At 35.1% G+C, this 25,530-nt stretch overlaps 1 protein-coding gene and 2 long non-coding RNA genes across 5 annotated transcripts in view; 1 reads left to right on the top strand and 2 right to left on the bottom strand.

The window, feature by feature from the left end:
• Positions 1 to 25,530, top strand: part of LOC135076139 (uncharacterized) — a 137,629-nt gene that overhangs the window by 110,352 nt on the left and 1,747 nt on the right. The window lies entirely within an intron of this gene.
• LOC135075850 (uncharacterized) lies at positions 12,994 to 13,653 on the bottom strand. The gene is made up of 2 exons (XR_010258127.1): positions 13,452 to 13,653; positions 12,994 to 13,276 (listed from the first exon to the last, which is right to left on the bottom strand). It is a non-coding gene; the product is annotated as an uncharacterized LOC135075850 (long non-coding RNA).
• On the bottom strand, positions 17,168 to 17,828 carry LOC135075851 (uncharacterized). Its single transcript, XR_010258128.1, has 2 exons — positions 17,626 to 17,828; positions 17,168 to 17,450 (listed from the first exon to the last, which is right to left on the bottom strand). It is a non-coding gene; the product is annotated as an uncharacterized LOC135075851 (long non-coding RNA).

Raw genomic sequence — 25,530 nt, forward strand, 5'->3', positions numbered from 1 at the left:
CAAAAAGTTTTCGGCGTCTCTACTATAAATCTCTATTCTTTTCTCTTTTTTATTGCCTTTTGCAACAAGGATCCCCAATTAACTCGTCACTCGACTAGTTTTTAGTTTTTCCTTTTATCGGCGAAAGCATTCGCGAATATGTAATACTTATTTCTCTCGCATTACTTAATATTTGCCGTAAGAGTGTGCAACTTTTAGCGCGACGCTTGTCTAAATAAAGCGTGTTTTCTCCTTTTATTTTGTCTGCACGTTTGTGGTTTGTTCAAGAATTATCGCAGATTCTTCGAGTTCAAAGACCATTTCAGATGAACTATGTATAGGAAACAAAAGACGATCGTTCTAAGTAAAAGGTAATTTTAGCATTTGTTTTATTTCGAATGATATGTAAGAAGCACTTGCAAATATAAAAACACCTTATAAAGTAACTAATGCCATAATGCTAATGTACCAATTTAACTAGTACTTTACTAGAAGTACTCTATGATAGAGAAACTTAATTGAAATCAATAGATATTATTAATGTCAACATTAATGAAAAAACCCCATTGTTAACACACCTCTTTTTATAATATCGTATTTATAAGTACCTAAGGGTATATTATCCGATGCTTCTGATGAAATTGCAGACGGGATTATTATGAACCCTAAATCGATTATAAGATTTTGATGAATCGAATTATGCAGGTTCATTGATTGGCTACCAATTAAAAAGTGTCCTTAGTATTGTGCCTTGATATGCCACTTTGAACTTTAAACCTACATCGTTACTGTCTTAATTAGGTCAGCAGTTTCTTGGATTAGAATGTGATGTGCGTACGTGCGCCAAGTCTTGAAGTTCACATTACAAACGCACTAGAAAAAGGTTCTGTCAACGTTTTTGGCCCTAACTCAATGTCGTAAGGTTGCTATTGGTTTAGTTTCTTGCGGTACACTGTAACTGCTTAGTTTGACCTAATACGGGTGACAGTTGCATATCAGCATTTGGACACGTAATTAATAACGAAGATATTATGACCTACAATGATGGTTTATTGCATCAACCGATTAAATTGAAGTTTGCGATAATTTTGGTCGGTAAGTACGGAAATACGCACGTAAGATTTATTTTCCCATATCCAATATCATCGTACCTTATCTCAGTCCACTGAGTATGGGCCTTCCCTAAAGCTGCTAGCAAACCTTTTTTTCCTATACGTCGCTCTATCGTGCACACTAAAACTTTGCTTGGGTAGTTTTAAAATCGAGTCTCGGTCTGGAACTGTAATCCACTTTGCTTTTTAATTGCTCATTAGTAATTCAACATTCACATCAACAAAGTTCCCGAACAAGCCCAACGTCTAAATACCATTACAAGTGATTTAGCTCCAAAAGTGCCCACAGACCAAGTACAGCCCACTTTCCATAAATAAATCAGCGGCGACCGGGAAGCTATTAATCGAATAAGAACAATAATCGCGTGAGAATAAACATTTATTTGTTGCCGAAGAAAAAAATTAATCACTTGACCCGTGTTAGCATACGCGTTTAGTTGTGAAGCAATAAAAGAAACTACACGGCCAATATTAAATTTAACGATTTAATACTGCATCGCCACTATCGACTGATCTGCGCTTCTTAAGTTCACGAAGACAGTTCCAAAATGAATGGCAGGTCTTTTTACGTTTGTGAGTTAGCGAGTTTGGGCGAGTTGCACCGCCTACCGACGAATACCGCGTGAAATATGTGACGCGTTTTAATTAAAATTAGATTTAAAGCCGCTGATAAACGAATTTAATTACAACAAGTTAGAAATATGACTGGCCGAATAACGGTAGCGTTGCGAGTGCAGCGGAAAAGAAAAAAGAAAATGGAAATTTTGAAAAAGATAAAGCTCCATTTTTTTAATTTCTGAGGTTGCCAGTGCGTTTTGCTTAAATCACGTGCAGTAAAAAAACGGACGAAGTACCGAGTGAGGTTATGAAACGGCCTAGTTTTTATGCTAAATGGCTATAACGCTACTCCGAAGTAGGTCAGAGAAATGTAAAAAATATAATCTAAAATGGAAAACCTCTGCTTGTTATTATTTTACAATAACAACATTATCGACAGACGATTAAAGCACGCTTCATAGTTATCTTATAAGTGGTTGATTTTTTGCCTGAGTCCATCGAAATCGCGTTTTGAGGGACGGAAATTATATTAAATCAATCGACTTGGGCGGCGCGGCGCCTTCCTAATTGAGTTGTTATAAAAATATAATAATAAAGACCTCAAAAGCTTCCCGTTTGCAAAAAACGGTATACCACACGCATTCACCCTCATTAAGGCCCTATTATTTAATAATAACGGAATAATAATCGGTATGCGTTCGGATAATCGATTCGGTTTTAAGGTAGGTTGCCCTTGATTGCGACTATCTGAACACTGCCTAAATTGAACTGTTTTCTTTTGTTCCTAGAATTTGAAAATGGAATGAAAAAAAAAAAAACAAATTAAATCGGGCCAGCAATAACATTATACATAATATTTAGATTCATATTAGTCCAGTCAATGAATGCTTTAACGACGGTGTAGAGAGAAATCCGTGGAACACAATTTCTGACATCGGGACTTTATTTAGACTAGTTAGGAGGTGAACATAGCAAAAGTCCCCGCCCTTAGCCCTTGAGCCGACGGGGAGAGGGGGGTTTAAAGGTACCATTTTTCGGTTTTTCGCTTAATCCTTGGAAACTATGCGTCCTAGTGACATGGCTACTATGAACCAAAAAAAGCTTATTCAATTTGCTACAGGTGAGATAGTCAAGTTTTTCTATATCTTGTATAGTTTTCGCGGCATCTGCTCTAGAAGGTCTGTAATATTGGAAATTTTATTTTTGTCTTACATGTTCCCATGAGGAGAAAATCGACTAAATCAACATTGAGGAAACATTATAGACAAGCGGGAGCATGTTAAGCCTAGTTCCAAGGAGGGGACTGCACCGTGCGTATATTTAGACGAACCACTCGGAGCCACTTTTGACTCCTCTTCACTCAAAAACTACTGTGCATTAACACTTCAAATTTGGCTCATGTGTTGAGACATGCAAGATAAACATCAGCTTCAAATTTCGTAAATATACCTCAAACGGTTATTTAAGTATTGACGTCCAAAAATCGACATTTAGAACACTAAAATCTATCTATCACTTGTGAAATGTTAAAATTTACTGGTTTTTTATTTGTTCCTTTGTACTTACACAACTACCTATCTGGATGCCAAATTTGAACCTTCAAGGTCATCTGGAAGTGGTTAGAATTCGGTCTATAGGTCAAACATGTAGATTTTTGGACGTCAATACCTAAAGAACCGTTTGAGTTATATTTATGAAATTTGAAGCTGATGTTTATCTTGCAAGTCTCAACACATGAGCCAAATTTGAAATGTTAATGCACAGTAGTTTTTGAGTGAAGAGGAGTCAAAAGTGGCTCCAAGTGGTTCGTCTAAATATACGCACGGTGCAGTCCCCTCCCTGGAACTAGGCTTAACATGCTCCCGCTTGTCTATAATGTTTCCTCAATGTTGTATTAGTCGATTTTCTCCTGATGGGGACATGTAAGACAAAAATAAAATTTCCAATATTACAGACCTTCTAGAGCAGATGCCGCGAAAACTATACAAGATACAGAAAAACTTGACTATCTCACCTGTAGCAAATTGAATAAGCTTTTTTTGGTTCATAGTAGCCATGTCACTAGGACGCATAGTTTCCGAGGATTAAGCGAAAAACCGAAAAGTGGTACCTTTAAACCCCCCTCTCCCCGCCGGCTCAAGGGCTAAGGGCGGGGACTTTTGCTATGTTCACCTCCTAACTAGTCTAAATAAAGTCCCGAAGTCAGAAATTGTGTTCCTCGGATTTCCATCTATAATGCTTTATTGACTGGACTATATTACGAGTATGTGATAGAAAGAAAGGTATAACCAAACTACAATTTATTTATATCGATTGGAACGATAGAGCTCCACGAGTAATATTTAAACCAAAACAAGTGCACATATTATAGTTAATATTGTTTTTGGTTTTAACTAATTAAATAATGCTTTTTAAAAGCATCTTCTTACATGACTGTGAGTCTGTTTCATACAAGTATAAATTATATATTTTTAACATCTTTATTTTTTCTTTCATCGTCTACCTGACCTTAAGAAATACAAAATAGTTTTGATTCCACTTCAGTCAGTTCCGTTTTTTATTTCACCTAATGTTTTGAAGAGTTTATTCTTGTATTTTATAAAAATAACACTTTAATTGATCTTGAGTTTTTATTTTTGTCCTTTTAACTTTTGCATTTGTATAATCGTACGGTTTTTGCTACTAATTAAGGTTTGACCACTTGTATTCTATTGTAAGTTATTTGTTTTGATAAATTAGAGACTGTTGAGATGTTTTTATACGATAATTCATACATTATGTAACTAAAACAGTGGGAAAAATAAGTTAACAAATATTGAGCTTCAAGTAAATGACACGAAGCAAAAATTAAAACATTGAAAAAATTATGAAATATAATTTTCTTCTATTCACATCTTGCCTGGATTATTAAGGAAGTAGATTTTTACTGGCCGAGGAAAACATTTCAAGGAAACCAGTGCCCAACAGTGGCATGCTTTGCATCTATATGCAAAATCTATATGCCTATGCAAATAAGACAGTGCCTACCTAGCAATAGAAGATGAAAACTGATCAGCCAAGTATTCTGATTTTGACACCTAGCAAATGATTTACTCTACATAAGTGTAACGAAAAAAAAGTTAAAGTTTTTATTTCACAGTTCATTAAAACTGTTATTTTGCCCCAACATGTTATGTGTGGTTGACCCCTCTGATAGTGACACAATTTCAATTGGATCCGACCTTTCTCTGATAACAAACTAGATTGTACCTGCTGTAGTAAGAGTACTATGAGTACAGTTAGCTTAAAAAATATCACTTCTATTCTAAGTAGAGACGGCGCATGATCGGGAAAGCGACCCCATGTAACGGGATAAGGCGAGGCAGAAGAAGAAGGATATTCTCAATAGAGAAGCTTAAATTTTATCAGCCATGAAACTTGTTTTTTTGAACCCAAATCGTCACTATTAATGAGTTCTTCACTATCACTACATATATAAAACAAAGTCGCTTTGCTGTCTGTCTGTCTTTATGTATGCTTAAAGATCTTTAAAACTACGCAACGGATTTTGTTTGATGCGGATTTTTATAGAGATTGATTCAAGAAAGTATTATACATTGTACCTGTGCGAATCAGTGGCGAATCGCTAGTTTCTATACATACATATAAAAACAAAATAAATATATTATGTATTTGCACCATATTTTTTTATAGAGCATCTTCTTTAAAGTCACTTAATTTTTAAAATCAAACTGACACAAAATCTCTATCAGCGAAAACTTCTAAACAAACTGATAGTTAATAATATGACGCTTATCATATTGTTGCTCATTTAATTGCTGTAATTAAAACATCTGTCCAATGCGCCAGTTATTACCAAAGTTATTTGTTATTATTAATAAAATTATTGTAGCTAAGAAAAACAAACACGCGATTGTTCTTGAATGGAATCATAGCATATTTTTTAAGAAGTTAAAAATTAATACTTCTTATTATGGTGTGTGATCACATTAGACATATCAAGATGAAAAAAAAAAAGTTTCTTAAGATCACTGGAACAAAACAAAAGGGGGTGATTCCATACTTTTGCTCGGAAGTATATTTTACAACAATAAAAAAAAATACGTTTACATCTGTGGTTTTAGTCTATTTATTGTGATTGTAACAAAAATATTAATTGATTGACAAGTAAATCCAAGGAACCTCACTAGTGCTTTACAATCTGGGTGGTCCAGTGTTGATGTCGCAAATGTAAAAAATTAACCGGCAAGCTCTGCAAACGTTACAAAGTTAATGGATTGTTTCGTCTTCACTTGACACTGTTTTTGTTCGAAGTATATTGTTTTATTCGATCGGCTAATGACGGTGGGATGGAAATCGAGAATGTTCGCTCGTGTTCTACCTTTTTATGGGGATCGATATGTCTAGAGCCGATTCTGTGTCAATCAGACGTTTTTAGGTATATTTAGATAGAATTTTAGAGGATCTAGGTAGGAAAAACGGCTTCTCTATGTTTTAATATATTATTATTTGTCCAGCAGTGGAAGTCATTTTGCTGAAACGAATGTACCTACGTACTATTCTATTCTCTTTCAGAAGACACATTCTTTCTAGATAAATTAATAATTGATGTGTGCGTCTTCAAATTGATTCCATCATAATGATAGATAGTTGTCGGCCGGTTGGTGTAGTGGTTCAGAACGGACTACTATGCCGAGAGGTCCCGGGTTCGATTCCCGGCCGGGCAGAAATTGAAATGATGAATTTTAATTTCTGTGACGGGTCTGGGTGTTTTCTATGTATAATATGTATGTATTTACAAAAAAAAGTATTTAAGTATGTTTATATCCGTCGTCTAGTACCCATAGTACAAGCTTTGCTTAGTTTGGGACTAGAGGCGCAGTGTAAAATGTTCAAGGATATTTATTTATTAATTACATATCAAACAAAATCGTTTGAAGGATAATAATATGAAGTTTATTCCTATTTTTTAATAATTTTATTTAAATTACATATTTTACACATTCTATTTCAAAACTTTGCAGTTTTTTTAGGGTTATAGATTCTTTTTCCTAAAAAATGAAAAATAATTTTATTCTTGGATACATTTTTAGTAGGTAATTTTTCTTTCATTGGACCTACTTTTTTGGGTGCTTCTGTGTTAGGTTTATCACAACTATTATCGCTTTCTTGATATCGGATATCAGTTAACGAATTAGTTTGACCCGATTTCGATTTCGATAAAAGTCTTTACCGAAGTGATAAAATTAGTAAACATAAGGTTTCGTAGTTCTTCGCACATGGTATTAGGGGTCATTTTGCTTTTAAAAAGTAAGTATTCGAGACATGTTTAAGTGTGTCAAGATGTCTTTTACTGTATGTCAGACGTTAATGCTATAAATCCAGACTGACGTAAAGATGCTTCAGTGGGTAATAATCAGGTCTATTATGTTTGCATCTCGTTAGTTTTACTTACGCAAGCTGCACGCGTTGGTTTGGTTGAACCTTTAAAATTAAATATTCATGTTTAAAAATGCTCACATTTCGAGAAAATGGAGAACTGAATGGTTATAGGGCATCCTCCAGACAACTTGGTTGTCCTGAAGGTAGATATTTTAATAATGGCATAAAATGTATTTGGAATACAAATATACAAATTCGTGACAGTTAGTGTAGACATACTTATAAATTAGACACACACTGAAGCGGTACAGATACTAAAACTACTTGTACTTGTACAAAGTCTCTTATCCTTTGTTTGGACTTCGGAGTTGAAAGTGGACTTCAATTTAATTAGATCGATAGATAAATCAAAGTCAAAGCTATCGCAGAACTATTAGACTTCTGGATGGCACAAGTTCAGCTATCGTACACAAATCGTAATAGTATTGGACTATTGGTGTCATTGCCACAACATTTGTGGTCGTATCTAACCCGAGACGTAACTCGATAATAATCGAGACACGCAATGTATCTCTAATTTGCGTATCGTATTGAGAAGTTCAACGGAATGTGCGTTCAAGGAAATAAATTGTAGTGTATACGAGTATTCGAAGTCTTAAATGATAACCAAAAATATTCCTCAAATATACTGAACATGTATATAGAATATATCACCTAGGGTGGTCCTTATTTTTCGACTTTTGAATTATCCCCGGGGCACTTTCTCATTCGATTATATACCTCTAAATATGAAATTAGCTTTTTTTGTTTTTTTTTTTAGTTAAGATTTAGAGGTCGCTACCAGCTGTCAAAATATTTACAAAAGCTTTGAAAATCTTAAATCATGGTTTCATAAATGTTTTATTTAAGTGTTTATGTTACGGTTAATGTGATAAATTGAAAATTATTAATAATAACCGGTTATTATGAATAATTACCGACAGTCGCGGTAAAAGTGATAAATTAATCACATTTAACAGTGATTATTTAATAATTCAACCTTAGTACTAACAAATTTCATAAAAGAGAACAACATCTTGTGTACGTGCTCGTGTACAGCCAAACTTTTGAACGTTTTGATATCATATATTAATATAATTTGGCATAATGAGTTTGGAATGTTTCTTGCATAATATTACTTTTCCATGATGCCTATAACATAATGTTTTGATTTAAAGTGAAAAATAGGTTAAGGTGCGGCGGGGGTGGCCCTTGGGCCACCCCTAAGCCGCCTATTTAGTTTTATACACACATAAATGACCTCATATTAATCACATTTACCAAATCATGCGGTAATTATTCATAATAACCGGCGATTATTCATAATTTTCACATTTATCACTTTGACCGTAACATTTATATCACATTTTACGTGCAAATGAACATCGCATAGATAGAATAGACAATCGCTTCTTGTCCCCTTCTCCCCTCAACCCCTCTTCTGTACCGACCATGGTAACCGACGCGTCGAGATACTAACAAGTAAACTCTTATATCTTAAAAATAATTGATTCAAATATGTACATTGTACATAATATCTTAGTTCATAACAACAACAATAATTTTGTAATATTTTTATTTGGCTTTGGCTTTAAAAATAAATGAATCTAACAAATACAGATTTTGTTTTTACTTAAAATTCAAACCTTGGTAGCGACCCCTAAATGTCTTTTAAAAATTAAAAAAATAATAATGAAAGACTTTCATATGGTATATATTCAAATTACGTGGTGCCCCGCAAAACATAAGAAAAAAAATTTTTTTCGTAGGAATAAGGACCACCCTAATATCACCGTAATATTGTGAATTCCGTCAGATTATAATCTGACGTAGTTAAATCACAATCTAACCTAACCTAACCCACTGTTAGCTTACAATCTCACGGGTTATATTATAAACTGACGGAGTTCACAATTTCGCGTTGACATGTATATTGCTAAAGTTTTGTTTCTGGCAGCGTCTCCGATATAATTTTGATATTTCTAACCTAACCTAACCCATCCTTTGTGGCTTTATCTGCTGTATTCTTCGTAAAATTGACAACCAAGGATATAAATCCTTAATTACTAACACACCGCGCCAATTAGGCCCCAACACCAGTTGCACGATCCCAAAATATTAAAGTTTGTACTTGGCTAGAACATCTTCCAAAGACGTCATCTGCCACGAGAATCCGCTTGGCTACGTTTCTTTACTTTACGGTAATTTGTGATTTGCTACGTGTCGTAAAATATATTACCTATTACGTTTATTTAGCGAAAACATAGGTGCAAACCGGTTAAACGCATTATTTCCTACTTTTATGTTACCAGAACATTTAAACTATTGTTATCAATAAAATTACGTTAATATCGTAATTCGATAATGACGGGGCCCCGCCCGATAATGATTGTAGGTCACCCGGGTTTAAGTGAATCGTCCAAGTGATTACTGAAATAATTTGGTCTACGGACTTTACTTCAATTACGTTATTTATTATCTTTGTGTACATCGTCTGTGATGTGTGACCTCTTGTCAGTTCACTTCGTCAGATTAAACAAGTTTAAGGTCCTAACCCATGTTTTGTTGCTCTGGAAATTGCCAAAATTTGCTGGTATTTTAATTAACTTATTGAGTTAAGAACATCATCGTCGTCTCGTTATTGTAAAGTTAGTCCTAGAGTTACAGTTTTAGTCTTTTGTTGGTCTAGAATTGCTTACCTAATGACTATATTAGGAGTTTTGATAAAAGGACAATGTTCGTTCTCCATACATTATTCGCCTAAGAACCAACAATTTTGACATATTACTACCCGAAAGCGAAATAATACGATTCTGTGTGTAAGAACAATGATTCCTGATGGACACTTGCCATAAAATTAATGAATAAGAATATTAAATCACAGCGATTTTATAATATGTCGTTTATGACAACATGGCGTTTAATGTATTGTGTGAATGTATGAACACCGATTCGCGAAAAATTTGTATTGTCGTCACGCCGAGTCGCAGCCAAATAGTATAAAATAATAGAACAAGTTTTAGAAATACAACTCGGCATTCCACTTTTATAATATGCCCACATATTGCACGTAAATAAACAACATGAATCGTAGGTTGTTTCCACCCTTGTCATCTGACACATGAAATAAACTTCTATTGTATTATAGATATCGAAGCCGAATCGTATATAATAATAGAATGGGTTTTGGAGATCACTCGGGGTTCCACTTTTATAAAATACCTACATATTGCATAAAAATAACACGAATCATGAGTTTTCTTTTCACCATTTACATCTGACACGAGATAACAAACTCCTATCTCCATGACTACCGTCGTAGTCTATGCCAAAGACTACAATATTTTAAGCAAGAAGTTTCAAACCTTAGCGGCTACAGTAACCCCTGGGCCACATACATCATGATAACATTCGGTCGACACCGGAACGAAGTCTTGCGATTATGCAAAAAAGCATCGTATTCTAGTGCGGCTATATAACGTTCAACCGGGGTTTTAATTCGACTAAAGTACTGACTAAAGACTGGAAGAAAATACGCCGCATTGTATGAGCACTTCGTGTTCGTTAAAGCGGCTTCAGATCTAGAGCCCACATAGTTTTCTTTCCAATAATATCCGCAAGTAGCGCTGCATGATCTTTACAACAAAAACGGCAATAGTTATTAAGGTGCCAAAATTATATGATTACTTTGGCACGGTATTACACACGTTCGAAGATTTGTCATTTTCATTCATTTCATCATCATCATCATCATTTCAGCCACAGGACGTCCACTACTGAACATAGGCCTCCCCCAATGACTTCCACATCGCACGGTTGGTAGCGGCCTGCATCCAGCGCCTTCCCGCTACCTTTATCAGGTCGTCGGTCCACCTTGTGGTGGGTTGACATTGCAGAATATGACTTTTGATAGGTTCATCATAGAATTCGGCGGGGATATCCTCACGGAGGAAGTTCGAAAAAGGGCGGAACAAGATCTTATAATAATGCAAGGCCGAAGCTGTAACGGGCGTGCTCCTACGTGTAATCCGGCGAGTATGCAATAAATAGTAATGTCTGGTAAATAGTGGTAATACGTATCGTTCGTTCGTTCGTTTCAGCCGAAAAGACGTCCACTGCTGGACAAAGGCCTCCCCCAAGGATTTCCACGAAGACCGATCCTGCACCGCTCGCATACAGGCACCTCCCGCGACCTTCACCAGATCGTCGGTCCACCTAGTGGGAGGCCTGCCCACGCTACGTCTTTCGGCTCGTGGTCGCCACTCAAGAACTTTCCTGCCCCAGCGGCCATCAGCTCTACGAGCTATGTGCCCCGCCCCGTCTATGTCTATATGCGCTACGATTACAGGGTATCATTTTGCATAGTCGCAAGACTTCACTCCGCTGCTGTCAAATCAATGTCGCATAATGTTATCGCAATGTGTGTGGCCCTTGGCCAAATCACAGAAGCCTATGCGAAGAAAGAGCACTTGAATGACAATGAAAATCAGGGTTACCATTTTATAAGATCTCCTCACTATTGAGGGTAACAAAGTAACATTAATAATCTAGCCATTAATTACATTTATTACCTATACGAGACAGTAAAGCAACATGCGGTTTTATTTTAATTTGTAAAATATTTGTAACAGTTTGTTCTAAGTTTAGTTATACAACAGTATTGCTGTTTCAGCTGTCACTGTGAAGCTTTGGGAAAATAAATAAATAGAAAAAATATTAACATAAATATTTATTTAAGTTTTTATGTTCATTATCATAATATGCCAATTTAAGTTACACTGTGTGACAGTCTTTGACACTAAACAAACTCTTCAGCTTAATAATACCTACCTACAGGGCGTTTTTATAGTTACTCTTGCTGATGAAACAAGAAGGGTTGATTCTACTACTGAAATACAACTACTTTTCTTACAGGACCAATATCAAATTCTCAAAAAAATTCACATCCTCGTGATGGTGATAATTTCTATGGAGAGGTTTTTTTTTATATTCGGTCTCTTGGGATAAGTTATTCCATTTGAGCAGTAGAATTAATCCTTTTTATTTGATCACATATAAAAATAACACAAGTGTTTAGGAAAACTTCTTCTTTGGTATGGTATCACTACGGAGTTATAATGGCGGCAACTCTGTATCACTGACTTGTAACTTTCAAACAGTATGAATAATAAGGGCACCACATTGGTTTTCTTTCTGAAAAAAGGCTTTCACTTTTAGTACTAACCCTTTAGCACTATTTCATTGAAATAAAAATATAGATGACCCACGCTGAACTGTCCCGCCAAACTCAATGACAGGGGGGCGCTACCATCGTTCAACTATATGGTTTCCAACATGGCAAAAATCGGAACCAGCGATTCGGTATTGACGGTGGCGCCCCGCTGTCAATGTCATCGACAGGACAGTCCAGTATTTTGGAACTATACAATAAACGCACAGAAGACTGAAATTGAGTCAACTGACGTGACATTTATAATTTGTTGACATTATGACAGTTTGACAAGACTAGGGATTGAAAAAGTTTTAATTGAAAAAGTAAAATGACAATTTATTAAAACGATTCACAAGGATATAATCGATTAAAAATATTTATAAAATGTTCTGATACTTGCCTGTAGCGATTATCCAATCTTGGTTTCTACTGAAAAACTACGTCGTGGCAAGATTTTAATAAAATAATAAAATCTTTATCTTCTCTTTCACAATCTATAAAAGTTCATTTGGTCTATTCGCTGGGTGCGAAGTACTAGGTGGGGGGGACATAATCTATCGCAGCGCTCATGGTGGTCAAAAGTAGAAATAATGTTAGCTCTGTCATCAGATGTATCTGTCAATGGCAAAGCGATTCTACATAATACATTTTAATATCATTAATTAATCGCATGAAAAGGGTCCTACTGGGAACTTAAATAAAAGAGTGGACTGTATTTCGATAGGGCTGTTTTAATAGCCGTTTACAATTTGGAAATAACTAAACTATACAACGTGGTAGTACAAAAATGAGTCACAGTAGTTGTTGTGCACAGATGTTTGCCTTATGATGAGAGCGTGAATTATTGAACTCTGCCCTTGTTTTGTTCTTAATTCTTCTACATCTCGGACTTGTCCAGCCAATACCAACAACTTTCCTTTAAATACGGTTTGTGGTTGGAATTTGATATTGTAACTCTCACAAACCCGGTCTTCAAAACGATACTCATTTCGATCTGAAAACGATATTTAATTTATTACTAGCGATACAGAAACATTTAAATATATTTACTGTTAAATAATGAAACCGTTAAAGTAGCTTTTTCTTTTTGTTTTACTGTAAAACTACAACTATAAATGAAGTAAACAAACCCTGACACAATCAAAATTAAACACACTTTTTGGACTTACCTCATTTGATTTGAATGACCAAAATGATTTCAAAACCTTTTTTCCACCCAAATCGTGGTATCACAACAATTTATTAGTTGAAAATATTTGTTATTTTTTCATTTCGATATTTTTTCACAAATATACGACCTAAATGTCAATGTGACAGAGCCCACAAAGTTGTGGACGCTAGTTGGCGCTGTAATCGTGCACGGAGCCAATATTATACATGTGCTATGAATGAGGGTTTTCGCGATTGAAAAATCCGCGAGATGGCAATACGTAGACGCGAGGTCCAAATGCTGCATGATTGGTGGATTTTGACATATCTGTCAATGTCATGTCAAAAATAACCAATCATGCAGCATTTGGACCTCACGTTCACGTATTGTCATCTGGCGGATTTTTCAATCGCGAAAACCCTCATTGGCATAGATTATATACTGGCAACTATACTAGGTTGATATATGTTTCTCTCACTTCAACTGGCATTGGATTCAACATCGGATTCTGACACTTTTAAAGTTATGATACCATGAATATCAGTTTATGGTCCTAATTATTTTTATTTTATTTACGACCTTCGACCAGTTGGACACTTTAGATAGCTTCTTGTAATAGTGTCAATATCTTTTTAGCTTTTAACGCAAATCTAGTCTTCAAGTCAGTTTAATCGATTTATTTTATTTTCAAAATCGATATTTTATTGTCTATGATGGCCGCAGGAACATCACTATACATGGACTCCCAGCAATAAAGTACGGTAATGCCTCGTACAGATTTTATCGGCAAAAATTATGGAACTTGATAGGTTTTAGACCATGCCACGCACCAAAACGTCCGGAAGTTGTAATAGTATTATAGAATAAACGTTAAAAGACTTATTTATTTAATTTTTCAATGCTTAAGTGTCCATTAGAATGAAAGGGTGCTTAATGTATTAAAAAAAATAGAAAATAATTATGATGGGTTAATGTTTTTGGGCGGTTTTTAGGCGGTTTCTGACAATGTCCTTTGGCCTCTTTTGTAGTAAAGCTATGTGAATGTTTTCGCCTAGTTATTGTAGAGCCTGTCAGAGTACAGTTCATCTTGTTGGTAAGGATCTAAAAAAAAATGTAATTTTCTTGGACCTCTTTCTTTCTTTTTACATCATTTACGCCCGTATTCACAAACGATGCTTGCTTAAGTGAAGTAGCAAATCCAACGCACAGCGTTGAATAGAGCTCTATGATTGATTCATGTGTCACCCTGTGCGTCCACGCGCACTGTAAGATCTCATAGTAATGTTTGTGAATAGGTACGGGCGTTAGTCTTCACTGCCGGAGCACGAAGTTAAAATTTACCAAAGTATTTAGCCTTCACTCTCAACGCTGGGGGAGGCTGTCTTTACTTAAACTCGTAGTAAGGAGAAAAATAGAAAATAGTTCAGATATATCTATTTTGATTAGCTGTTAAAGCATGTCCGCGATTAAGATAGAGTCGTGCCGAGTGCGGCGTCGCTTCTAATCTTCTGTGTGCCGACCGTCGCCGGGAAGTTTATCCTGGGGCAGGTTGGTTTCCATTGTTTAGCCGAGTTTCCTAAAAAAATTTTTTTAGTCCGTCATGTTTAATATCAAAAAATATTGGACACATATATTTTTATTTGTCAATCTAACAAATAATTACATAGTTATGGTGCGTTGAAGTTCCGCACGACGTCACAACGTGCGGCACTTTTATGCACGCATTGACGTCACGGGCCTCTTCTTATGAACTTTGGCGCGCTTTATCTCTTTAAATTTTCATTAGTTTGAAAAAGTGAAAAATACGTGTAGAGTATTTTTTGATAAGTTAACTGACGGACTAATTAAAACTCTTGCTTTTTGACCCAGGAAACATCCCTATTAAAGCGTGTGATTGCAATCTTCGTGATAAGTTTGTCTTAAAATAAACTTAGCAGTGCAATATACTCGTAGCTAGCTATGCTTCTTTTAAACAAGAACTTATTTAATCACCTTAAGTGCCTGATGGACAATCTCTAAATCTAGAGTTACTTAATATGTTTTAATTTCCTCCTCAACCGCAACTGAGTGCTTACTGAAAGTCCAATCATAGGTAAGCAGCATGATGTTAGCATTAATTAAAACCGTTAAGTTTTAGGACGCATACTATGTTCCATGTTGAATCTCATTCTACTTAATTCAGACCAAAAACGTTTTCATGTAAAATGTTGCCAAAATATACATTACTACGGCTTGCACTCTGAAAAAGTTATAAGATCTCATTTAGAGCTAAGCTTCTAACTCTAAACCTAAGTCAAAATATGTGGCATGGCCGCACTCGCGTGCCCCAGATATAAATTATCTTCAAGACTTTTATCGTGCAACTTATTTGTGGACAGTGGACACCAACCTCCAGCTACCAAGGAAGCTGCAATCCTGAGATTCCCGGTACCTACCGCAGCGCCATCTCGCGGGATTTGTGAGGATTACGCGCTCATCCGCGTCTCCAGCCATTTGTCGCTCTGTGACGCCTTACTTACTGCCAGGGTTGGCAGAACAGTCGCAAGTTTTACTTTCTTTGATGGCCACTGAGTCTACACTCCACAGACTCGATAAAGTCGAAAGGTGATTAGGATTTTTGCATTTAATAACAATGCATTTAATAATGCATTTTTTTTATAAAAAAAAGTGGAGTACCTACTAAGTATACTTAGTCTAAAGTTTATCTTACCTCATCATATACATAAAAACACGATAAAGTTTTTATTGAAAAAATATTGTACCAGAAAATTAGTTGTGTCTGACATTAACGTGTTAGTGTTTCGTGTTGGTTATTATGAAAGGTTTCAACGCAACTTTAGATACTACTTGCATCGTTACGTGACATCGAACTAAATTCATAGCTCTATCCAAATCCTGCGTCGCTAACATTTCTGAAAGTAAAATAACATGAGTCCTTGTTTTCAAAATAGGTCAACATTTAGAACTTCCGAGTGACAGCCCTAAGTTACACTTACATGCTGATTGCACTTTATCTTAACGACCGAATGTGGATTAGGAGGAAATAAAAGCTGTTAGTAAATAAGGAGGCATCGGGTGTCGGACATGTAAAGTTATGGGTAAATCTAAGATTGAAATAGTTCATGACTATGGTGTTCGTTCGTTTCAGCCGAAAGACGTCCACTGCTGGACAAAGACCTCCCCCAGGGATTTCCACAAAGACCGGTCCTGCGCCGCTCTATGACTATGGTGATATAAAAAATCAGTGGTGACTGAGTTTGTTGCGGCGCTTCTTCTCAGCACTTGCCAAGTGTTAGTCTCGAAGCGCTGGTAGGGTAAAAAGATTATGAGACTTAAGAGCAAAATATTTGACGATTAGTAAGCACTATAAAATAGTCTATACAAATAAAGAAATTTTGACTTTGACTTTGAATTTAGCAATATCAACTTAATCGAAATTGGTGGCTATAGGTAAAGATTAAAATGAGATATTATCGACGCCTCTATCTCGTACGTGGATCAACGTATTACTATTGTCTTGAATTTTGTAAACATCTCCAATTCGCTGGGTGCGAAGTACTAGGTGGGGGTAACATAATCGATCGCAGCGCTCATGGTGGTCAAAAGTAAAAATAATGTAAGCTCTGTCATCAGATTTATCTGTCAATGGCAAAGCGATTCTACATAATACATTTTAATATCATTAACTAATCGCATGAAAAGGGTCCTACTGGGAACTTAAATAAAAGAGTGGACTGTATTTCGATAGGGCTGGTTTAATAGCCGTTTACAATTTGAAAATAACTAGACTATACAACGTGGTAGTACAAAAATGAGTCACTGTAGTTGTTGTGCACAGATGTTTGCCTTATGATGAGAGCGTGAATTATTGAACTCTGCCCTTGTTTTGTTCTTAATTCTTCTACATCTCGAACTTGTCCAGCCAATACCAACAACTTTCCTTTAAATACGATTTGTGGTTGGAATTTGATATTGTATCACTCACAAACCCGGTCTTCAAAACAATACTCATTTCGATCTGAAAACGATATTTAATTTATTACTAGCGATACAGGAACATTTAAATATATTTACTGTTATATAATGAAACCGTTAAAGTACCTTTTTCTTTTTGTTTTACTGTAAAACTACAATTTTATATGAAGTAAACAAACCCTGACACAATCAAAATTAAACACACTTTTTGGACTTACCTCATTTGATTTGAATGACCAAAATGATTTCAAAACCTTTTTTCCACCCAAATCGTGGTATCACAACAATTTATTAGTTGAAAATATTTGTTATGTTTTCATTTCGATATTTTTTCACAAATATACGACCTAAATGTCAATGTGACAGAGCCCACAAAGTTGTGGACGCTAGTTGGCGCTGTAATCGTGCACAGAGCCAATACTTTGAACATTATCCATTTGAAATTTTACATAAACTGCTCGAGAGACATTAATAATGTAAATATTTTTCATGGCACGTGTTACGTATAATAAAGTCACACGTCCAAGTAAATTTCACTAATCCGTCGTCAAACATCGTCTGTAGAATTTAGTAGTTTTACGATGTTAACTTTGACTGTGACGCAAATTACGTACAACTACGCTGTTTTGTTATGAAATATGGTTTTGATAGTTTCAGGACCGTTCTCGTATTTTTCTAGTGAGAAAAACTAAAAAATACTGAAAAAAGCTTCTAATAGGCTACGGGACCTAGGTAACCATATAGTTGTAGATTTACTACTGTGCTGTGTTATCCAAACTGTACAATACATACTGGTACATCTATATACATACATATAAAATCGTAAGGTCACTGACTGACTAACTCATCACGAAATCTCCGAAATTAAAAGTGCTAGGAGTCTCAAATTTTGCATGGTTCCTTTTAGATCATGGTGCTTGCTAAGACGGGATTTTGCAAAATTCAAACCTTATAGGGGTAAAACGGGGTCCACCGTACGAAGTCGTGGCCGCTAGTAATAAAATTGTATATGAGTAGAGATCGGTTAGAAGCAGTTGCCTGAAAAGCCAGCAATATTTCCTGATCCACATAATATTATGCAAACACACTCATATCTGTAAGCAAATGTATTTTCCAAATTGGTGCGCTCTTTACTACAACTACTTCTTTATTACAACAAGTATTATTGTAGTAGCAATTTGAAGTTGGGAGTGTCCAACGTCCATAAAACGGGCCATAAAACTAACTCACCATTGTGAAGATGCTAGTCCATCTTGTATTTGCTTTTAATGACGAGAAACATGTTAGTCTATCACTCTACGAGGGTTGCCAGATTCAAATTTATCAAATCCGGGACCATTCTACTAGGACAACGGTGTCGGGTTGAGGCTATAGTAAAAAATCCTGTTTTTAACCGACTTCAACAAAGGTTCTCAATTCTGTTTGTATGTTTCTTTTTATTTTTTTTCTGGATTTTTATTTTCAACGGATTATATTTGTATTTGAAAAAGAAAATGCAATTTATTTTCAAATACATACCTTTATTACATAGATATGTAAGATTCACATAGTAGGATTCACATAGGTCAGCCGTGTCATTCGTTGTTAGTTTATTTTCTCACAAAACTATTAGGTTTTCGGAATCTAGTAAAATCTAACTACTTACTGGACAAGGGACAAGACGGAAAATTCCGGGACAATCCCGGATTTCCCAGCCACCTGGCAACCCTACCGGGTGTTAGATTTTTATTATAATGACACATGTATTTGACGGTGCGACTCGATAATGTGGGTTTTGTGGGTAATTCGGGTGTGGTTATTATTACGGTGATGTCAGATATCTAAATATATAACTCAAAGGTGACTGACTAACTGACTGACTGATATAGTGATCTATCAACGCACAGCCCAAACCACTGGATGGATGACGAAGGCATCCGCTAAGAAAGGATTTTACGAAACTCCGCCCATATGGGGGTAAAACGGGATCCACGCGTACGAAATCGCGGGCGGCCGCTAGTTTAATACAAAGTAGTACCTATTATTATTGTCCGTTGAAAATCACTATTATATTTTACATGATGACAAACGAGAGGATTTTTTGTTGTGTTTATTTGTTCTTTTGCGACCTTCTCGTGGGATTTAAACGTGAGAAGTGTTATCATTATATTTGTCTTACTTATGTTGATTACTTATGTAATAGTTAAGAAAAAATATGCTTAGTAATGTGGGTCTTTTTATGTGGGTTTATTCATCCTTTATATTTTGCAATTATCAGGTACAATAGTTGAAAAGTATACGTATTAGTTTTTCCTGAAAGTAAACGTCACTTAAATTATGTAGTTTATTATCATATTGATTAAAGTGATAATAAATAGATTAAATTCTTGAATAAATAAAGCCAGATAGATTAATAAACAATAAATATAGCAAATGATTATCAAAAGGTTATCTTTTAATTTACAGTGAACGGAAATTCGTAGGTAATATATTTTGATATTTAGATAAAATAACTATAAATAAATGCGTATCAACTATCAATATCAAACATGCTGAAGATTTTATAATAAAAGAATTCGATTAGCACAAGCTATCGAAATGAATACTTTGTGATAAATAAAAGTTTTAATTTCATTGCGGTAAAAAAAAATAAGACTAAATTCTAAAACTATTTATTTAAATCTTAAGAGTAGGTAGATACAAACTCACAATATAGGCCTAGGTATGTATTAAGACTACAATTTTCCATAACAGTAACAATGACTGTGTAAGCGTTATCTTAAATCTTTTATTATAATGTCGTCTCATCCTTATATCTAGTTTAGCATGAACATTTATGTTTTTATAGAAAGTTTCAGGCCCTTGTACATTAGTACACGTAAATGGACGAACTTGTTGTCCAACAACTTTAAAAGCTAATTTCATTTGCGCTGGGATCGGATAATCGTAAGAGTTTTGGAACAAAATGATGCGCAGCATGTTGTGGGATAATATACAATGTTGCAACGTCACGTAGGTAGATTGAGCGTTGACATATTTTTTCCACTCTGTACCTAACCTTACCTTGGTGTTTTGCTGATGCAAACAAAACCCAAGGCTTTCCTGAGAGAGCTATCTGAAACAAACAACACTTAGGCTTAGTTGCACCACCTAACTTGGACCGTAACTATAACGATAACCGGTGTATTTTGTATGGAGTTTGACAGATTTTTAACGTTTGTCAAAGTTAAAGTAAGATAGTGTAACCCAGCCTTAGGTTGAGTTGCACCACCTAACTTTGACCGTAACTATAACGATAACCGGTGAATTTTGTATGGAGTTTGACAGATTTTTGACGTTTGTCAAAGTCAAAGTAAGATGGTCTGCACCAGCCTTAGTAGTGTATTCTAGTTGTAATTACAGTGTTGGAATAAAATTAAGGCGACTCGTGCGTAGATTACGCCGATGGAGTCACTATCAGTAGCGATAATCGGTCAGTGACCCCGCATCGGCTGGTCACTCAGGCACATTCGGTCCGTACTACTTCGCACTTAGACGTACGTCAGTGTAGTTTAGACTTGACCACTGTCGTGAGTCCTAGGTTAGATGCCTAGTCGGGTTAATTTAGAAATTAATTTTTACAGAATTCGTTGTGGGTATAGTTGTTGCAATTCATGAAGTCACTCGCCTGCGTGTGTCCTGCCTTTACATGTGTGGTGGATCGTTACTGTTCGCTTTTCAAAAGTTTTGATAGACATTACACTATCGTTATGTGCATGTACACGTACACACACAAGTAAAACTCACTCGGCTTCGTGAGTTGCAAGAAATATACTAGGTGCTTGACTACAAGGGGTCTGAAGTTTCAGTGATAATAGTATAAAATATCCGAAATGATTTTTTTGTGTCTATTTAGTTTCTAAACTACCTGTAATAATAATAATATTAATTCCCATTGTAAATAATGTTTCTCATCTTCACTCTGTATAATTTGTTTGTGGGTGGCAGGCAGGGTGTCAGGTTACTTACTAAATTGAATACTTAGAAAATACGCAAGTAATTTGATTACAATTAGGCGTCAGTTCAGCGTATCAAAACAATTGGAAAACTGTCTGCCTTTCATTCTGGGAATTACAGTCATTCGTAAAGTATGGCAATCAAATACTTACTTACACTGATTAACTTTCATTTGAAACGCAAAATAAAATAATATAGGTATTGTCAATATTGTTGTCGTAGTCTAGAAGTTAAATAGTCTTAATAGGAAAATTCCCGGTTAAGGAAATAAGAAAAACAAAACACTTTACTTACAGGATCACAGTTTCGTTAGTCGGTTCGGGCTATCAGCATGGACATGAACGAGAGTGCGCACATTACACCGATTTGGAATCGGCAGATTCTTCATACAAATTAGAATCGGGTCCAACTATCGACCAACTTAAAGTCGGTGGTCTGCGCCTAGGCCTTGAAACAACTCAAGTTCATAAAGTCTGACAGTTGACACCAAATTAGTGACAGCCAAATTATCACTTTAAAATTTTCGTTACGGAAAATCTTTTTCAAAATCGAAAACTGTACTCGTATAAAGTACAATGACAAACACAAGTGAAATGTCGGCTCCTCAAAGGGAGTTTGCGTTGCGCGAGATTATGTTGTCTTTACAAAATTAGCCTTCGCCTATTACGGCGTTGAGCAATGTTGGCTGGACAGTTTCGAAATGACGTTGACGTAAGATGTGTGGTCCTGAAGAAAGTTCAAACAAATTGGATAAGGTATTTTGTGTGGGACTGTACTTCTAGTGAGGTAGCTATAACGCTATAACGGCTGTAGGTAGATAGGCAGGTAGTTTTCTATTGTTTCATTGACATATCACTCCATCTTTCTTGTTTATTTATTGGGTACTCACTTACTCAGCATCTATCGCAATAGCTCTTACTTTTATATATTTACTTACATTGTAGACCTATTTATGTATAAAACAGAAAATTGTCTCGTAAGACCCTTTTTGTAAGCCTGTGACGGATCTAGTTATGAAGGTACACAGGTTATATTATTGAAAGCAAAAGTGACTGCTACCTACTCGTATCTTATCATTTACTATTATTTCTGCCACAAAAAAGTTTTGGAAAGTGGAAATGAAAATTCGCCACCGGAATGAGGCAAAAAAGAACTTGTTGAAATTCACTCATAGGCAATTACTGCACATCAAACATACATTATAAATGTTAATCTTTACCTCTTTATCTTTAAATCTTTATCTAACATTAACTCACTGCACTAACTTTATGGCCACACAAAGCGTGGCCAAGTCCGCGTTAAGCGCAGAGCTTAGCAGTGGATCTACTGAAAAAGCTGAACTAAGCGCTGAGCTTAGTGTAGTCACTGATACTAAGGCCACACAAACACTTACTTGTTTCACAAGCGGTAGACTGTATAAACTAAGGCTGGGTTACACCATCTTACTTTAACTTTGAGAAACGTCAAAAGTCTGTCAAACTCCATACAAAAAACACCGGTTATCGTCAAAGTTACGGTCAAAGTTAGGTGGTGCAACTCAACCTTAGGTAGGTAAGTAGATACCTAATTAACAAAATGCTTCATAATTATCTTCGTTGACTAAATATATTCCTTTCGTAGAAAATTAAATTTTCTTTCTATTGTTGCATTTGTAAAAGCGCTTTAAAAGTAAAGCTTTAGTAACGAATTTTCTGACTTTTTCTTGATGGAAAAGAGCACTTAACATTTTAATGTAATTAAACAAATTAAAAAAGTAAATAAACGGAGATCGTCTATAATTTGTAAATACACTATATTGATTACTCAATATATTCGAACACACACGATATTGATATTCAAATATTATCTAAATCTAGGTATAATAAATGGAGATAAACTTAACAAAACGTTTCTAATTTCGAATTACACTATACATATTGATTACCCAATATAGTCGTGTACACTATATTGATATTCAAATAATATATAATCTAAAGCTATCTTCAAAAAATTATATCGGACTCTATCAGCGTCAGCTCCCCGTAGTGTGATAATTTGACGCGTCTGCGATAGCTGATTATTATGTAAGTAATCGAAGTATAAATGTACTGATAATTCAGCAAACAAATTGGCCCATTATGCTTGATTGATCGGCGAAATTGTTTTAATTATACTTCGGATAATCTTTCATCAAAAAAGGATAATGAATATTTTTATGTATTTATTTGGGTGATAAATTATGAAGAAAACAATAAAAATTTGAAATATTTAAAACCAATAAATATCTAGCGTCGGATAAAATAGATTTTTTTATGAATTATACCATCGTAACTCTACTTGGGCCTTTATAGTTTTTTGTATCTGTTCAGTTTATAAAATACAAATTTTTAAAAATACTTTCTTATCTAAATCCAATGAAACATTACCTTAATAATTTTATTCTTCAATGACTTACACAGTAACTGATCCCTTCTTTCAATTGTTATCTCGATACTACATCATAAAATAATTATATCACTTTCACCTTTCTGTGTAATTCGAAATTATAACGAATTTATGTTCCTGGTGCAGCCAGCACGCTCCGACACGACGCATTTTTATTTCAACTAATGTTAATTGAAACGACATGACTGGTGTCGCAGACCATAACGTGTACTTCTCTCCAATTCAACACTCTATCACAGGGGACTAAAGTAGAGATTGTAAAGGAAGCAGGTTCGTTATATTAATTCTTATTATTCGAGTCCCATCGCTTTCGATCATCGGATTCCATATTCGAACTTTCCACTTTTATGTTTCCTATCGATGGACAGACATGGTTGGTTTACATGACGCCATTTTCTTACATCTAATGTTAATAAGAGATTTTTAGTATTCATGCTCACAATATTATAGCAAAAAAGCCTAACCTTAGGCCTAAGCCTAAAACAGCGATTTAATTCAATATTATTTTGTCTTTTTTTATCACAGAACAATATTTGACTAAACGTGACTAAGAATACGTCATGCTATGTTTGTTTTTAAAGTAGATAATTTAAGGTAGAAGACACCGTATCATAGGAAAAACTCAATAACCCTTTTACCATGAAATGTAGAGCTGCGTACAATCGAATGAATAACACGAATTAATCCTCATGTAAACCGCTCCTTATTCTTCAAGTATTGAATATCTAGCCTGTAGCTGTAGGTTAATATCTATGGTCATTTTATTTTTATACTTTATTAGTCTTCAAATATCATTAACGATTAGTTTGTCGCGCTCTCTATCTCTCTCTACGGATATTAGTGGAGTGTATTAATGTCTCTCACTCTATCACATTAGTAATTGAATTTATCACGTGTTCATAGTGAGCGTATGCGCGCGCGCCTGTTTTGATGCTATTGAAAATTCCTCGAATATTTACATTATATTTATTAGTACTTGTACTTATGAGTTAATTAATTCGTATGGGTCCGGGCGGTCGAAGAAAGTTTCATGTTCAATTAGTTCAAGAAATATTGGGTTTTGGTACACCTACCGTGTTTAATATTTATAGATATTATTTTTAGTTTATTTTATTAATATTATACCAATAATATATATTCATGTTATTGTAATTATAATGAATTAAGAATTTTGATACTCATTAGTCATCAACAGGGCTGTATTTAATTTTTATTGATCGTCTATCATTAAGTTGTTAAATATTGTGTAAAATTTTTTGCAAGTTAGTTATTGAAAGTTTAAGCGAAACTTTATTCTCATTCCCAACAATTAAACAATCTATCAGTATTTAGTGAGCCATAATTGCTGCTACTTATGCATTAATTTGACGAATCCGCTAATGATTCAACGTTTTAATGATTTAATCACCGCAGTTAAACGTTAACATTACGGGACTGCTTTTTTGTTAGTTTTTACATGGTAGGTAATTAATTATGTAGTCTGTGCTTTTGATTGAAAGTATGTATGTACGTTTCATATACACTTCTCGCAGTATTTTTACAATGACCACTACGTGCCCTGATCAGCCCCCCTAGACAAGTTGCAAAAAAAGGCCTTTCCCCCACTTTTCGACTGGTTTGCGATTATAATGTGCACTTTGTCTAGACCCACTAGACGTTTCCTATGACCTTTTCCACATCGTCGCGACACGTCGGTCTTTTAATTTGATCCATATACTATTTAC

This window comes from Ostrinia nubilalis, chromosome 11 (genome assembly GCF_963855985.1).
Source record: "Ostrinia nubilalis chromosome 11, ilOstNubi1.1, whole genome shotgun sequence".
NCBI lineage: Eukaryota > Metazoa > Arthropoda > Insecta > Lepidoptera > Crambidae > Ostrinia > Ostrinia nubilalis.